This window comes from Nycticebus coucang, chromosome 7, assembly GCF_027406575.1.
Source record: "Nycticebus coucang isolate mNycCou1 chromosome 7, mNycCou1.pri, whole genome shotgun sequence".
In the NCBI taxonomy this organism is placed as follows: domain Eukaryota; kingdom Metazoa; phylum Chordata; class Mammalia; order Primates; family Lorisidae; genus Nycticebus; species Nycticebus coucang.
The window spans coordinates 57,338,636-57,355,579 of NC_069786.1; the positions used below are offsets into that span (position 1 = coordinate 57,338,636).

Consider the following 16,944-nt stretch of genomic DNA (forward strand, 5'->3'; position numbering starts at 1 on the left):
AGGCAGATGCTATCTAATTCCATGTAGTTAGAATAGGTAAGCTATTGTGCAGGAAGAATGGGGACTGAAGACCCCATTCTTGTCAAGGGAAAACACCCCCAGAAAAAGGAAAAAATAAACAAGGAAGCTGAGTGAGGCAGAACAAAGAAAAGTCAGCTAGTTTAACTTTAAACCAGCCACTGCTAAATTTCTTATCTGAGCAAGTTTCCTGCTTTTCCTAGAACTCTTGCTTATTGGGGATATAGCTTACAAACATCCCTGCTGGATCTGTAAAGATTTTGGAGAAAATAATGGCCACAGAAGATGCTGTGGCAAGGCCTAGGAAGATACATTAACTAAGCCACTAACTGTTAACCCTTTGAGGTTAAGGCTAATGAGCAAATAGCCTTCAATAAAAGCTGAGTGGAAATGACACTCGGGGCCACCACCGGAACCCCACAGGTGGGCAGTGTCCCCTGAGTTCTTACTTTTGAAAATTCTATTCTGTGTGTCTTGTTTCTTTCTTTCTTGGCTTTTCTAACTTCATGTTTCTTTAGTTGGTTGCCACCAGATCCACAGGTCCTAACAGACCCTGCCCCTGGGTCAGGACCTTGGCATTTGCCTAGCTAGCTCAGTTGGTAGAACATGAGACTTTTAATCTGAGGGTCATGGGTTCGAGCCCCATGTTGGGTGCCAAACTCCAGGGCAGGGTCCATTAAGACCTGTGGATCTGGTGGCAACTGACTGAAAAAATTAGAAGCTAGAAATGATGAGAAAGAAAGTAACAAGACTTGGGCGGCACCTGTGGCTCAAAGGAGTAGGGCGCCAGCCCCATATACCAGAGATGGCGGGTTCAAACCTGGCCCCCGCCAAAAACTGCCAAAAAAAAAAAAGAAAGAAAGTAACAAGACACACAAAATAGAATTTTCAAAAGTGGGAACTCAGGGGACCACCACCCACTTGTGGGGTTCCAGTGGTGGCCCCAAGTGTCAGTTTCACTCAGCTTTTATTAAAGGCTATTTGCTCATTAGCCCAAAGAGTAAGCTGAGGAAGGGAACAAAGATGCCAGCAGTTTCCCTGTGTGAGCATATCGGCTCTTGTTGTTTCCATAATCATTAACTTTAAGGGTTTGAGCAGTCCTGAGAAATCCGGAACCTGAGCCTTGTGCAGAGGCATGCTCTGTCTGAGATCACACACACAGATTCCTAGGGAGGTGTTAAACTCTGCTAGTTCACTGTGGAGTAAAATGCCACTGGTGTCAATCTCCTCTGAAGAATCAGTGAGACAGAGGAATTTTCCTGTCATCACCACCACAGAGGGTCTTCCTCTGTGATAACGGATATAAGCCCTTTTGCTATATTTCAGAGCTTGAACTGTTCCCTTGATCTCTGCCCCAGCCAAATGCAAATCTCCACAATGGGCATTTGCTTTGTCTATTTACTGTGCAGGAGATGGCCTAGCTAATGTATCTTCCAAGGCCTTGCCACAACATCTTCTGTGGCCATTATTTTCTCCAGAGTGTTTACAGACACAACAGAGATGTTTGTACGCCGTATCCCCAATAGGCCAGAGTTCTAGGAAAAGCGGGAAACTTGCTCAGATAAGAAATTTAGCAGTGGCTTGTTTAAAGTTAAACTAACTGACTTTTCTTTGTTCTGCCTCACTCAGCTTCCTTTTTTATTTTTCCCTTTTTCTGGGGGTATTTTCCCTTGACAAGAATGGGGTCTTAAGTCCCCATTCTGCATGAAGTATTATAAGAATAAAAATATTTAATATTTGATTTCAAGTTCTTTCTTAGAAAAATACTCTTTATTATACCCAAAACATTAACATATGTCTGTTATAAGGCAATGCCTTTGGAAACAAAAGAGTTATGCTTATATCCTTACTGGGGAAGAAAAGAGTGAAAAAAGAATAGCAGTTATAGTTACAAGATGGTGAGAGGGTATTAAGAATGAAAAAGAAGTGGGAGTTCAGGGTAAAATATGAATGAAAGTAGAAAGTAGGCTTTCTTAGTCTCCACTGAACTCTCTGAAAATATTTGGGCAGGGGTGGTGTACTAAGCTTCCCATGGTTATATGAAATGGGAAATAAAATCATTTTATTTGACTATTAAGGGAAAGGACACAGGAATTTGGAAAACTTGGGGACATACTAATTATAATGAATGAGTTATTAAAGTTTATGAAAACTTCTATAATTGTTGAATGTCTCTGAAGGGTTGTGGAAGAAGCACTTAGAACAACTCAAAATAATGGTAAATTTTGACTGATTATTGGTATTTTATCTATAGGTTCCAGCTGGAATCTAGAGTTGAAGGGAGAATGGCTCTCTGCCTTTGGAAATTTTTTTAGATATTTACTTAGAAAATATATAGATATTTACTTAGAAAATATCTAAAAAGTTAGGGTATATTCTGTTGAAAATGGATAGCTACTTTTTGTGATGATCACTGATTCTTCTTTCAGGTTAGTATTAAACTTCTAAGTTTCTTCCCCATGTAAGTATTTTATATATTTATATATGCAAATGGATTAGTCTTTTCTTCTACAGCTTTTGTGTTTCTGTTTTACCTAGAAATTATAAGAAATTTATTTCACATGTTTTTCTCTCCTGCATACACATATGTGTTTCATCTGCAGTGCATATATTTTTACATTTTAAAATTCTTTTTAGAGATGAGATCTCAATATATTGTCCATGCTGGCCTGAAGTGATCCTCCTGCCTCAGCCTACCAAGTAACTGGACTACAGGTGTGACCCACTGCACTGGCTTGAAATATGTACTGATACACAAAGTGAAATAAGAATTCAGCTTTATTTTATTTTTAATTAAAAAAGTGGCTTAGACAGTTAACATCATTTTTATTGAATACACCTCTTGTTTTAAATGATCACCTCTTTTTCATATAGTAAATCCTTGCATGTTCCAGTGGTTTTCAAACTTTAGTGTGTGTCAGAATCACCTGGAGGGTTTATTAAATTGTATATTGTGAACCCCACATGGTTCTCACAAGTTCTCAGGTGATGCTAATGATGTTAGTCTAGGGAAATCACACTTTGAGAACAGCTGCTAATTCTAATAATTTGTATGGCTATTAAGAGCTCAAGATTTCATTTAAATGATGACTCAACCAGTTAACGCTTTGGGCATATGAGTTAACTTCAGTTTTCTCATTTTAAAATACAGATATTTGTGTCTATCTGATATAGTTGTTCTGAAAATTAAATGAGATAAAATGTATAAATCCCTTATATTGCTTGGCAAATAATAGCTTCGCAGCTATTTGTTAATATTATCATCATTGTTTTATTTGTGTCTTCTTTGGTCAATAGACATAGAGGTTATTTCCAGTGTTTGCTATTATAAATTTTGCTGTCATGAATATTTTTGTACATTTCTCCTGGCATACTTATGCAAGTCTCTCTAATGGATATTTTTAATGAATGTGGGATTGTAAGATACTAACAAGTTCATCTTTACTAGGTAAAACTAAAGTGTTTTCTAAATAATCATGTCACTTTCCACAGTCAACAGTTAAGGTCTGAAGTTCCTGTTGCTCCATATCCTTCCCAGCATGTGGTAATTTTCATTAAAATTTTCTTGCCTAGCTTGTGGGTGTGAAATTGTATCTTGTAGTTTTAATTTGCATTTACTTGATTACTTCAGCAGCTTTTCTTCTAGGCCATTGTGTTTTATCTTTTGAGAAATTTCTGTTGCTGTTTTTTGCCATTTTTTTTTTTAAAATCAGGTTTCTCTCCCTTGTTATCAATCCTTTATATCCTCTGGATACTAATTTTTGTCGGTCACGTATTGTAAATATTTTAATTAGTCTTAATTGCAGTTATGTATGGACAGAGAGTGCCAAAAGAAGTATTATTAGTAAAGGAAAGCTTTTCTCTGAACGTGAAGCATTTCAAGGTCTTCACCTTTTGTGTTTCTTCCCAAAACCCTATCATGATTTGAAGGTAACTTCTTCAATTACTGCTTTGGTATCTCTGTAGCTCTTATTTACACATTAGAAGCTGTACCTTCCTGTTCCCACCAATCAAGTGGATTTCCACTTGTTTAAAAAACTGGCAAAGCTTTACCATAGTGAAAATAGTCTAAGAAGTTGTCTTGTGTTTACAAGAAGGGAAGTAGGAAAGTATACGTTACTTGGCATAGATCAGGCAGTCTTTTAATTTAATTCTTTTTTTTTTTTTTTTTTGGTTATTGTTTGTTTTGAAATGGCAACTCTGTTGCTGTGGGTAGAGTGCTGTGATGTCAAAGGTCTTAGGAACCTCAAACTCTTGAGCTCAAGCAATCTCTTAGCCTCAGTCTCCTGAGTATCTGGGACTACAGGTACCTGCCACAACTCCTGGGTAGTTTTTCTATTTTTAGTAGAGACAGGATCTTGATTTTGCTCAGGCTGGTCTTGAACTCATGAGCTCAGGTGATCCACCTGCCTCAGTCTCCCAGAGTGCTAGGGTGCTAGGATTACAGACAAGAGCCACTATGCCTGATCCCTTTCCTTTTTCCCCCTCCCCACTTTTTTTAAAGACAGGGTCTGTTACCCTAGCTAGAGTGTAGTGGTATTATCATAGTTCACTGCAACTTCAAACTCCTGGGCTTAAGTGATCCTCCTGCCTTAGCTTCTGGAGATAGCTGGGACTTATAGGTATGTGCCTCCCTGCTCAGCTAATTTTTCTGTTTTTTTGAAGAGACAGATGTCTTACTCTTGGTCAGGTTAGTGTTGAACTACTCACCTCAGACAATCCTCCTACCTTTATCTCCCAAAGTAAAAGGATTACAGGCATGAGCTACTGTGCCTGACCTTTACTATTGATTAGTCTAGTGGTTACCAAATTATGCTGCACTTTGTAATCAACTTGGGTCTTTAAAAAATACTTAATATCTGGTTGTCACACCTCTGTATTCCAATTTAAATGGCAAGGCTTGTGATCTGTATATAAGGAGTTTTAAAATCCCCTCAGGTGATTTTAATGTACTTTGCTTAGTCCTTGAGACTCAAAGTGTTATATGTGAACCAGCAGCACTGATGTCACCTGGAAACTTGTAAGAAATGCAGCGTCTTAGGACTCAGAATTATTTGCATTTTAATAGAAACTCCCAGCCCCGGCCAAACTGCAACAAAAAATAGCCGGGTGCTGTGGCGGGCACCTGTAGTCCCAGCTACTCGGGAGGCTGAGACAAGAGAATCGCTTAAGCCCAGGAGCTGGAGGTTGCTGTGAGCTGTGTGATGTCACGGCACTCTACCAAGGGGCATAAAGTGAGACTCTGTCTCTACAAAAAAAAAAAAAAAAAAAAATAGAAACTCCCAGTGATCTGAGTTCATATTAAGGTTTGAGAAGCACTGGCTTATCCAGGGTCAGCTTTTACTCTGATTATTAACCTAGAATTTCAACAATTCTGGTTGGAAATCTTGAAGGATATTACCTCCTTAATAGCTCTCAACTGTACCTACTTTGGTTTGGTATCTCTGTTCTGATTTCTTCCTTTTTCTGATTCCATTGGCTTTTAGTTTTCAGAAAATCCTCACATTTTTTACATGTAGTCATGGTTTCTTTCCTGTTTCATGGTATAGTTAGGGATTCATTATTTTTCTTATGCATTTTCTCTCATTTCAAAGAAAGTTTTTTTGAGGAAGATTTAATAGTAAGAAGATAATACTTCAAAAAGTGATCTACACATTTGTTGCGAATCTCTATCAAAATCTCAATAGTCTTAGTGAGAGAGGATCCCTCAGAAGAGTGAGGGCTAGGAAAACAGGTCTTCTCAAGGAGACCACAAGGATATACCTGTGGGGTTCTCTCCTTGGTGACTCAGCTCTTGGGAATTTGTAAACTTAACTTCCGGAAACTTGGAAATTTCCAAGTTCTGTGAAGTCCTGTAGTTCTTAGGGGATGGAATAGCATCTCCCTCTTGATTCAAACTCGCCAATGAGAAGGGTACCTATGGGTTGGAACTTGTTGACTGTTGATAAAAAGGGAAAGACCAAGCCAGTTGGGGAGCATGGCCATTTGGAATTCTTCTATGCTATAAGCTCCCGACTGGTAAATAAAGCCCTTCCTCTTTCAAACTTGGTGTTTGGGTGCTCTTTCTCTCTGTAGGGCCTCATCTTCCTGCAACATTTTTGGTTCCCTGACCAGGAAGCGAGATCACCCTTGGAGAGAACACCCACCTGGTAGTTGCTGCCAATCCTCTGGACACCCATGTGGGGGTCCCTGATCTGCCTGGGTAACATGAACCACAAAGTGCACCAGGGAGGCAGTTTGGCCTCCCATGTGGATGCCTTGGCAGGGTGGAGAAAGGACCCCCTCGGTGGGTCTTCAAGGAGTCAAACACCTGGAGGAACTGGCATGCAGGAACAGGTGGGTACCTACACAGGGAGACATCTCAGGCAAGGTATGATTGATCGGGGGTCTCTACAGTTTTAGTGGAAGAAAGAGCCTGATCAATTCCTTGGGCATTAGATCACTGACAGGTCTGTTGAGAGATGTATGAGAGTGTGTGGATGTGGTGTGACTGAGAGAACTCCGGGGGTGGAGTTGGACCTCCCTTCACAGGGCCTAGGGGGAGTGTTGGTTTCCTTCTATGGCTAATTGGCAGCTGAAGTGGGAAATCGAGGCTGCCTAGGTTAAGAAATGGGTTGGAATTGTGTGCATGTGAGTGCTTGGAGAATGACTGAAATGAGTAACAATAGGTGGGGTTTTGCCCCCACCCCCATTCATGGGGTGAAACACATGTGTGAGTGTCTCCTTCTTCCCTGCTCCAACTTTGCCCCCTGGATATTCTGAGAGAAACTGGAAGTTTCAGGTTTTCCACCTTCTGTCTGTGGTAGCCACGTGGCCATGTGGGACTTGGGGGAAAATGAAAAGACATTAGAAAGGATGACTGTATGGTAGTTTTGTTACTGTAATTTCTCCAGTGAGTCTTTGGTATCAGGAATTTGAGAATTGAGCCCATGGGCCACAGATCAGTGATAAAATGGGATTTTGTTGGACTGAGGGGCATGCAGAGGGAGTGGAGAGTGCCAGAGGTATTGGCAGAAGGTCCATGCCTTGGAAAGTGTGGTTTGGGCAGTCCAGTGTGCTCTGGATGGCCCTTGAAAATCTGGGGGAGAGGGCGTAAATCTCATGCCAGGCAGGGCTGCATCCATATCTGCAGCAGGTCTCCAAGGTGAACAGCCTCTGGAAGTGAGAAGGAGGCCCAGGTGGGAGGTTTCCTGCATGAGTCCTTTGTCTAGGGATAAATAATTGGCCCTGAGAGATATTTTGGCCAGGAGTTGGTAGATTGAAAAATGCCTTTACAAACTGAATGGGTGTTCTAGCAAATGAACGAATGCAGCCCCTCACCTTGGACAAGGTTATTAGGTCCTTGCTGTGGTTTTTGTCTAGGGAGGGGATTAGGGTGTGTAGTCTCTACTCAGTGTGGAGCCATCTAAAATGTTTGGGACTGCTTTGTTTATGACCTTGCTAGGACTCAAAGGGTTATGTATGGCCTGCAACATGCTTGTGCCTGGAGATGGGAGTCTGATGTCTGAGCTCACCTGAGCCTGAAAAAGGGGGGTTCCTTTTCAAGCCCTGAGTGGGGAAATCCTGTATCAATGTTAAATTTTATAAAATGTCTCTCATTTGTAAAACGTAATAATTTGGTTGTTTAAATTGTTGGAGAAACTGAGTCTTTGTCAATGGATAAGATTCTTGCCTTTTAAAACTTCTAATTATAGTTTGGCTGAGTGAAAAAAATGAGTGATTTCATAGCAAACTGGGATCCTGTTTTGTGGGAAGTGTTTTTTTTATTAAGTCATGTATACATAGATCATGAATACATTTATGCCTTTGTGGGATTCAATGTGTTGATTATTTGTACAAATTAGAGTGCTTACATCCTACTAATTAACATAGCTTTCACCTCATTTACCTAAGACATTTGTGTTCAATACTTGATAGATTTGACTTGTACCCTTGCAATATACTCCATAGGTGTAGCCCCACTATTAACCCTCACTCTATTGAACCACCCCCTTCTCTTCCCAACCCTCCCATTCCCTCCTTCATCCTGGGCTGTAGTTGTGATTCATCTCTCATATGAAAGTGTGAGTGATTATAAATTGGTTTTGTAGAAATACATTGGATATTTTTTTCCCATTCCTGAGATACTTTTTCTAAGAAGAATATTTTCCAGCTCTATCCATGTAAACATAAAAGAGGTAAAGTATCCATCTTTTTTTAATGCTGCATAGTACTTCATGATATACATATACCGTAACTCATTAATCCATTCATGGGTTGATGGGTACTTGGGCTTCTTCCAAGAGTTGGCAATTATGAATTGAGCTGCAATGAACAATCTGGTGGAAATGCCTTTGTTGCCAAATGATTTTTGGTCTTTTGGAGATACACCTAGTAGAGGAATTGCAGTATCAAATGGAAGGTTTACATTTAGATCCCTGAGTGTTCTCCAAACTTCTTTCCAAAAGGAAAGTATTAGCTTGCATTCCCACTAGCAGTGCAGCAGTGTTCCCCTTTCTCCACATCCATGCCAACGTCTGTAGTTTTGGGATTTTGTGATGTGGGCTACTCTTACTGGAGTTAGATGATATCTCAAAGTGGTTTTGGTTTGCATTTCTCTGATAATTAAAGACGATGAGCATTTTTTCATGTGTCTTTAGACCGTTCACCTATCTTTTTCAGAGAAGCTTCTGTTCATGTCTCTTGCCCACAATGAAAAAGGATCACTTTTTCTTTTCTTATTAATAAGTTTGAATCATCTGTGGATTCTGGTTATTAGATCTTTGTCAGAAATATAACCTGCAAAAATCCTCTCCCATTCTGAGGCCCGTCTACTTGCTTTACTTAGTGTGTTCTTGGCAGTGCAGAAGCTTTTTAGTTTGATCAGATCCCAGTAATGTATTTTTGAAGTTGCTTCAATTGCCTGGGGAGGGGGGGGTCCTCCTCATAAAGTATTCTGCCAAGCCAATTTTTTTTCAAGCGTTTCACCTGCACTCCTTCCAAGAATTTTTAAAGTTTCATGTCTTAAGTTCTTTAACCAGTGAGAGTCAATTTTTGTTAGAGGAAAAAGGTATGGGTCCAATTTCAGTCTTCTACAAGTTTCCAGCTAGTTCACCCAGCACCATTTGTTAAATAGGGAATCTTTTCCCCAATTTATATTTTTGATAGGCTTATCAAAGATCAAATAATAAGTGTTTGAGTTTATCTCTTGGTTTTCAATTCTGTTCCATCATCTACCTCTCTATTTTCGTGCTAGTACCAAAAGGCTTCCATTGCTGTTTGATCACTATAGATTTATAGTATAGTCTGAAGTCTGGAAGCGTGATACCTTCTGATTTGTTTTTATTTTGGAGTAATGCCTTGGCTATTTCAGGTTTTTTATGTTTTCATATAAAAAGAAGTACTATTTTTTCCAGATCTTTAAAGTATGGCAGAGGTACTTTAATTCCATTAAATCTATAGATTGCTTTGGGAAGTATAGGCATTTTAACAATGTTGATTCTTCCTGGCCTTGAGCATGGTATGTTTTTCTATTTGTTAACATCTTCAGCTATTTCATTTTTCAGAGTTTCATAGTTCTCTTTGTAGAGATCTTTCACATCCTTTGTTAGATGCACTCCCAGATATTTCATCTTCTTTGGTACTATTGTAAAGGAAATAGAGTCCTTGATTGTTTTTCACCTTGATTATTGTTCATATATATAAAGGCTACAGATTTGTGAGTATTGATTTTGTATCCTGAGATACTTCTGTATTCCTTGATCACTTCTAGGAGTTTTGTAGTTGCGTCCCTGGGATTTTCCACATATACAATCATATCCATGAAGAGTGACAGTTTGATCTCCTATAATCCTATTTGGACACCCTTGATTGTCTTCTAATGCCTGATTGCAATGGCTAAACATCCATTATAATGTTTAAAAGCAGTGGAGACAATGGGAAACCTTGACTGGTTCCTGTCTGAGTGGAAATATTTCAATTTTACTCCATTCAGCACAATATTGGCTGTGGGTTTGCTGTAGATGGCCTCTATCAGTTTAAGAAGTGTTCCTTCTATACCTATTTTCTTAAGCTTTCTGATCATGAAAGAATGCTGGATATTATCAAAAGCTTTTTCTGCATCAGTTGAGAGAATTGGTGGTCTTTGTTTTTTATTTTGTTTATGTGATGTATTATATTTATAGATTTGCATATATTGAACTATCCTTGGGACCCTGGGATGGAACCCACCTGGTCATGAAGTATAATTTGTTTGATGTGTTCCTGGATTCTGTTTGCTAGGATGTTATTGAATATTTTTGCATCAATATTCATTAGAGATATTGGTCTATTATTTTTTTTCTTGTTGGGTCTTTTCCTGGTTTGGAGATCAGAGTGATATTTGCTTCAAAGAATGTTTTGGAGAGTATTCCTTCTTTTTCTATGTTTTGGAAAAGGTTAAGTAGTATAGGTACTAGTTCCTCTTTAAAGGTTTGGTAGAATTCTGATGTGAAGGCATCTGGTCCTGGGCTTTTCTTTTGGGGGAGATTTCTTGTAATTGATGCTTTTTCAGAACTTGATATAGTCCTGTTCAACATTTCCACTTCTTTCTGGCTAAGTCTAGGAAGGTGGCATATTTCCAAGTGATGGTCTGTTTCCTTCAGATTTTCATACTTCTGAGAATAGAGTTTTTGTAATATTCATTAAGGATTTTTTGAATTTCTGAGGAGTCTGTCATTATTTGGCCTTTATCATTTCTGATTGATGAAATTCAGGATTTTACTCTTTTATTTCTGGTTAGGTTGGCCAAAGGTTTATCTATTTTATTGACCTTTTCAAAAAAACCAATTTTTTAATTTATTGATCTGTTATATAATCCTTTTGTTTTCAATTTCATTTAATTCTGCTCTAATTTTAGTTATTTCTTTTCTTCTGCTGGGTTTGGGGTTGGAATGTTCTTCCTTTTCCAGTTGCTTGAGATGTCCCATTAAGTTGTTGACTTCGTCTCTTCCTGTTCTTTTGTTGAAGGCTTCCAATGCTATAAAATTCCCTCTTCAGACTGCTTTTGCAGTATCCCAGAGGTTCTGGTAATTCATGTCTTCATTATCATTTTGTTCCAAAAATTTGGTAATTTCCTTCTTAATCTCATCCATGACCCAGCTATCATTCAGCATAAGGTTATTTAGTTTTCATGATTTTGTATGAGTATGCAGATTCCTGTTGTTACTGAGTTCAACTTTTATTCCAGGGTGGTCTGAGAAAATTCAAGGAATTATTTCTATTCTTTTAAATTTGCTAAGGTTAGATATGTGACCTAAGATGTGATCAATTTTGAAGGATTTTCCATGGGCTGATGAGAAGAATGTGTATTCAGTTTTGTTAGGATGAAATGTTTTGTAGATGTCTCTTACATTAAATTATTGAATGGTTAAGTTTAAGTCTATAATTTCTTCACTTAGTTTCTTATTGGAGGATCTAACCAACACTCCCAAAGAAGTGTTAAAATCTGTGATATTATGGTGTTGGAGGAACTCAAGTTGCTCATGTCTTTTAGAGTCTCTTTTATAAATTGAGGCACATTCTGGTTGGGTGCATAAATGTTAATTGAAATCTCATCATGGTGATTGTTATTCTTAACAAATATAAAGTGACCATCTTATTTTTCCTTACTTTTCTTGGTTTAAAGCCTATCATATCTGTGAATAAAATTGCAACACCTGCTTTTTTCTGATTTCCATTTGCCTGAATTATAAATGACCATCCCTTCATCCTGAGTCTATATTTATCTTTTAAGGAAAGATAAGATTCTTTTATGTAGCAGATATATGGCCTGAGTTTTTGTATCCAGTCAGCCAACCTGTGCCTCTTTAGAGGACAATTTAAGTTGTTCACATTAATTGAGAGTATTGATAAGCCTGGTAGTATTTTGGGTATCGAGTTTTTCAAAAGCCCAGTGGACATTTTTAATTCTTTGGCCACTGTGGAAGTTGAAGTTTGATCAAAAGTTTCTGAGTGAGTTTACTTTAGTGGTAGAGGATTGAGCTGGTCATTATAGAGCAGGGGTCCTCAAACTACAGCCTGTGGGTGACATGCAGTGGTGTGATTGTATTTGTTCCCATTTTGATATGATATGTGCAGTGTACATAGGAATTTGTTCATAGTTTTTTTTTTTTTTTAAACTATAGTGCAGCCCTCCAACGGTCTTAGGGACAGTGAACTGGCCTGCTGTTTAAAAAGTTTGAGGACCCCTGTTACAGAGTATAGGTCTGAGAATATCCTGGAGAGCTGGTTTGGTTATGGGAAAATTTCTTCAACATGTGAATGTCATTAAAGTATTTAATTTCTCCATCGTAAATGAAACTCAGTTTAGCTGGATACAGGATCATGGGTTGAAACTTATTTTGTTTTAGAAGAGTAAAGGTTGATGACCACTCCCTGATAGCTTGAAAGGTTTCAGTAGAGAGATTTGCAGTCATTCTAATATTCTTTCCTTTGTAGGTTATGGTTTTCTTACATCTGCCTGCTTGCATAATTTTCTCCTTCAATTAACTTTGGCAAAGTTAATTATAATGTGTCTGGGAGATGTTTTATTTGAGTCATGCTGGGGTTCCTAAACTGCTGTCTGAATTTCAGAATCTCTTGCCACATTTAGGAAGTTCTCATCAATTATTTGTTGCAGTAGAGCATCTGTGCCTTTTGAAGCCACCTCGTCACCTTCAGAAATTTCTATAAGGCAAATATTAGTTTTCTTTGAATTATCCCAGAGCTCTCTGAGAGAATGATACATTTTTGCTCTCCACTTCTCTTCCTCTTTGAGTGTTTGGGAGCATTCAAAAGCTTTGTTTTCAATGTCAGAGATCTTTCTTCTGCCTGCTCCATTTGGTTACTGAGACATTCTGCTGTATTTTTCAGAACTTTGAGGGATGCAAGTTCTTGCCTGTGTCAAAAATCTTTAGTGTTTTTGTGTTTGAATTCATTGAATTATTGAGACAACTTTTGAATCACTCCTTGAATTCTAATTCCATCTTTACCTCCATTCTGTTGATCTTATTTGTCATCCAAATTCTGAACTTGATTTCTAACATCTCAGCTATTTGTTTATGAATGGGGTCATCTAGTGTGTCTGTTTTGTCATTTCTTGGGGGAGTTGATCTACTCTGATTATTCATGTTGCCAGAGTTTTTCCACTGATTCCACACAATGATTATTTTTCACCATTTGGCTAGATGGGCAGGTAAGTTGAAATTGGATTGGGGGCTCCTATAGTTGTGTTTAACCAGCCCTTTGCCAAGGATCTTGGACTGGTGACTGTAGCTTTTTCCCATACACCTTTGCAAAGGACCCATACAGTATTACAGTCGGAGGCTCTGGGGACTTACTTGGTGTGATGGGATTAGGTGGCTCTGTCTTGTATTCAGCTTGCCTTTTTCTGATTCTAGTGGATTCAACTCTGGGTTTAAATGTCAGCTGTGGAGAAATACAAGCAACTAACACACCCCTACCCCTATGGGAAAAACTGGGAGAAGAACATCAACCTTTCTCATTGCCACACAACTAGGGCACCACCTGAGGGGGTCCTTGGGCAATTGGCCCAGTTTAGGAGTTCCAAACCAATTGAACCAGTCAGTACGAACTCTCAGGTGGGAGTGTTTGAACAGTCTCCAGCAACTAGATAGCAGAGGACTACTGGCTGCTCAAATGTCGCTCACTTTGGCACTCTGAAAGGCCTGCAGTAGCAGAGGTGGACTGGGGGGCTGGTATCTCTTTCCCAACCTTGCACCTCTTTCATGAGTCACTGGTAACCCACAGGGCAGTGGTCCTGCTCCTCTAATAAGCAGATGTGCCAGGGCTTTGTGTCTGCCAGAGTCAAAGGAAAGTTAATGCCCCCTTGGCTTAGCCACCACCATCTGCCACCTGCCAGCTCGGGAAGATGAGGCCTGCCTGCCTCAGGTACTCAACGGCAACTGGAGAGTATTCCACCTGAGCTCAGTCTGAATCTGAAGAAAACAAGTCAGCGAATGATTAGTCATTGCACCTTTGCCCTAGCCACTCTACAGCACTGGTATTCATATAAGCCAAGGTCTGGCTTCCTCTGGCAGTCCTCAGAGTTGGGGAGGTATCTCTCCAATATTACATCCTAGCGGGATCACTGTACTGTTGCTGAATCTTTGTGGGAGGTGTCCCTGTGCAGCTCCCTGGTGGCTCCCATGACGAAAAAGGTGGCTATAGCAGCTTGTCTGGGAGTGCAGGGCACAGGGCTCCAGCAACAGGGTGGGGCACAGGGCTCTGGGCTCTGGCAGGGCAGAGCGCATGGTGCATGGCTGTAGCAGGGTGGCCACCTTACGAGCGGCTCTGGCTGGGCGAAGCATGGGGCTGGCAGCTCTGGCAGGGTGGCTCTGGCTGGGTGGGACACGGCCCAGCTCTGGCAGGGTGGGGTGTGGTGTGCTTGGTACTGGCAGGGTAGGGTGCATGGCTTGCAAGCCTCCTCCTGCACTTGGTTTGCACTTTCACAGAGCCAAGCCCTACAGCCTCCCCCCTTTGTCTGCACTACTGCTGGGCTTACTGTTACAGTGCGACTTTTCTACCATGGCCCTTGCAGTGCCTGGACCTGGCAATGAACTGCAGACCTTCTGGTCTCTGCAGGTGTTAGGCTTCTAGACCATCAGGCAAGGGGGGAGGGTGGACGGGAAGTTCAAAATGGCAGGGAAAACGTTAATTCAACTTTGATGCCTAGCAAGAGAGTGCTCAGGGTCACAGCAGGGTCCCTCTGGATAAAGTCCCCAATTCCTGCAACTCTCTCCCGTGGCATGAGACAAGAGGTCCTCAGTTCACCGCTCACCTGTAGAAAACCTACAGCAAGCCAAAAAGAAAAACAACAACAACAACAACATTCTTGGGGGAGGAGGCAGATATTTTTCCTTTGGGATGAGTTTTGTACCTGAAATTTGCTTTCTTGGAGTTGCAGCTTGCCTCAGCAGAGGTGACATGCAGTTATCACTCTTGTCTCTCAGCTCAGGTCCCAGTCTTCAGCATTGTTGGGTACTTTCTGGTCACAATCCTTCCCTCTGGATGGGAGCTTCTGTTGAAAGCTGGCTCCAGTTGGCCATCTTGCCCCTCCTCCCAGGAAGTGGGTTTTTGAGAGTAAGAGAAATTAGACAGAAAGGAAAATGGCATTGTGTAAAGAAAGAATCTGTGTGATTTGTCCTGAAACAGAATGGTTGTGTAAGAAAGTGAAAGGCAGGGCAAAAGTTAAAGAATGTTTAGAATGTTTGTAGATTGTGCAGGTTAAAAGAAGCTCATAAAAGAGAATTTGTGAAGGAATTTACATATGGTCCAGTTAACTGTCTTTTGGCTTGTAATTTTGTTTAAACAAATGTTTTAAGCTTTTGATATTTGACAAACCTTCCAAAATCAAAATTCTGAATTTGGGGCTTGGTGCTGGTAGCACAGTGGTTGCAGCACTGGCCACACTCACTGAGGCTGGTGGGTTCGAACTTGGCCTGGGCCAATTAAACAACAAAAAACACAACTCTAAATTTGATCTGCTTAAAATGTTAAGACACTGAAAGTCATAGGAAAACAAATTAAACTTATTTAATTTATTAAAAATGTATAGGAAACATTGTCAAAGATAAAATGGTGATTAATTTTGTATGGGTTGTGGTTACATATATGTTCCAATATTATAAAGCATTTATCTGTCCTAATGTATAAAGTATTAGTCTGTCCTCACATATAAGACATTGGTCTGTCCTAAGATATATTGTCAGTAATAATTTTAATTCATCTAAAAAAGAAAGTATTTTTTTTAAATGATTTTTGTAACTGGCTGAGTCCAAAGTTTATCCTAAAAAGAAAAAGAAATATTAAGATAGGCTGATGAATTCTCTTGAATTCAAATTCCTGATGTCTTTGGAAATTGAGTACCTTTGGACTAAAAGCAGACTTTTAGAACTTTCATTGGAAAGTTAACATGTCTATGAGTATTGCCAACCTAACTTCACACAGAACAGTAATTAGTTACATGGAATTGGGCTAGTTTGTTATGGCTTTTTGTTTGAAATATTGTTGATTCTTTCTATGTTCTGTTTTCCAGATGTCAAGAAAACCATTTTCTGTCTTTTGAGCTATTTGTAGCTTTTGTAGCTATTTGTATTTTGTAGCTATTTGTATGTACTTATGAGCAGAAATTGAAACATGTATTTTATTCTCTCTCTTTTATTTTTCCAGAATTTGAAAGCCATTTCTTTCTTTTTTTTTTTTTTTTTGTAGAGACAGAGTCTCACTTTATGGCCCTTGGTAGAGTGCCGTGGCCTCACACAGCTCATAGCAACCTCCAGCTCCTGGGCTTAAGAGATTCTCTTGCCTCAGCCTCCCGAGTAGCTGGGACTACAGGCACCCGCCACAATGCCCGGCTATTTTTTGGTTGCAGTTCGGCCGGGGCTGGGTTTGAACCCACCACCCTCGGTATATGGGGCCGGCGCCCTACCGACTGAGCCACAGGCACCACCCTTGAAAGCCATTTCTAAGTATTCTTAATTTCTAACAATATAGTTATTTGCATAAGTTCAATAAGAACCTGTTTTGTTCTATAGGACATAATGAAGGCACTGGTTATTTTTACCAAGGCTTTGGCTGGAATAGTATTTCCAGAGGTGTGCAGACTGTGTTAAAGAATTAAGGTTGATTTTATAAGGAAAATAAAAAAGCCCTTTGGAAAACTGGCTAGATACCCATAATTAACTTTTCCTGATCTGTGGTAAGTAATGAAGGTCACTTGCTGATGGGTCTGGGAATTGAAATGTGCTTGGCAACCTCAGGAGAAGAGGAATGTACCCAATGCATACAGGTATCTAATGGCACAGATGAAACCTGGGCTTATGAAAGGCTTTCAAGAAAGTTTAGCCTGAGATTTCTTACAAAAGTTTCCAACCAAGCCAATTTTAAAGAAAAGAGCCTAGATAGCTA

General features: G+C 39.7%; 1 non-coding gene across 1 annotated transcript; it reads left to right on the top strand.

Moving 5' to 3' along the window:
- Nucleotides 1–599: 599 nt before the first annotated feature.
- TRNAK-UUU (transfer RNA lysine (anticodon UUU)) lies at nt 600–672 on the top strand. The gene has a single exon. It is a non-coding gene; the product is annotated as a tRNA-Lys (tRNA).
- The last annotated feature ends 16,272 nt before the right edge of the window (nt 673–16,944 follow it).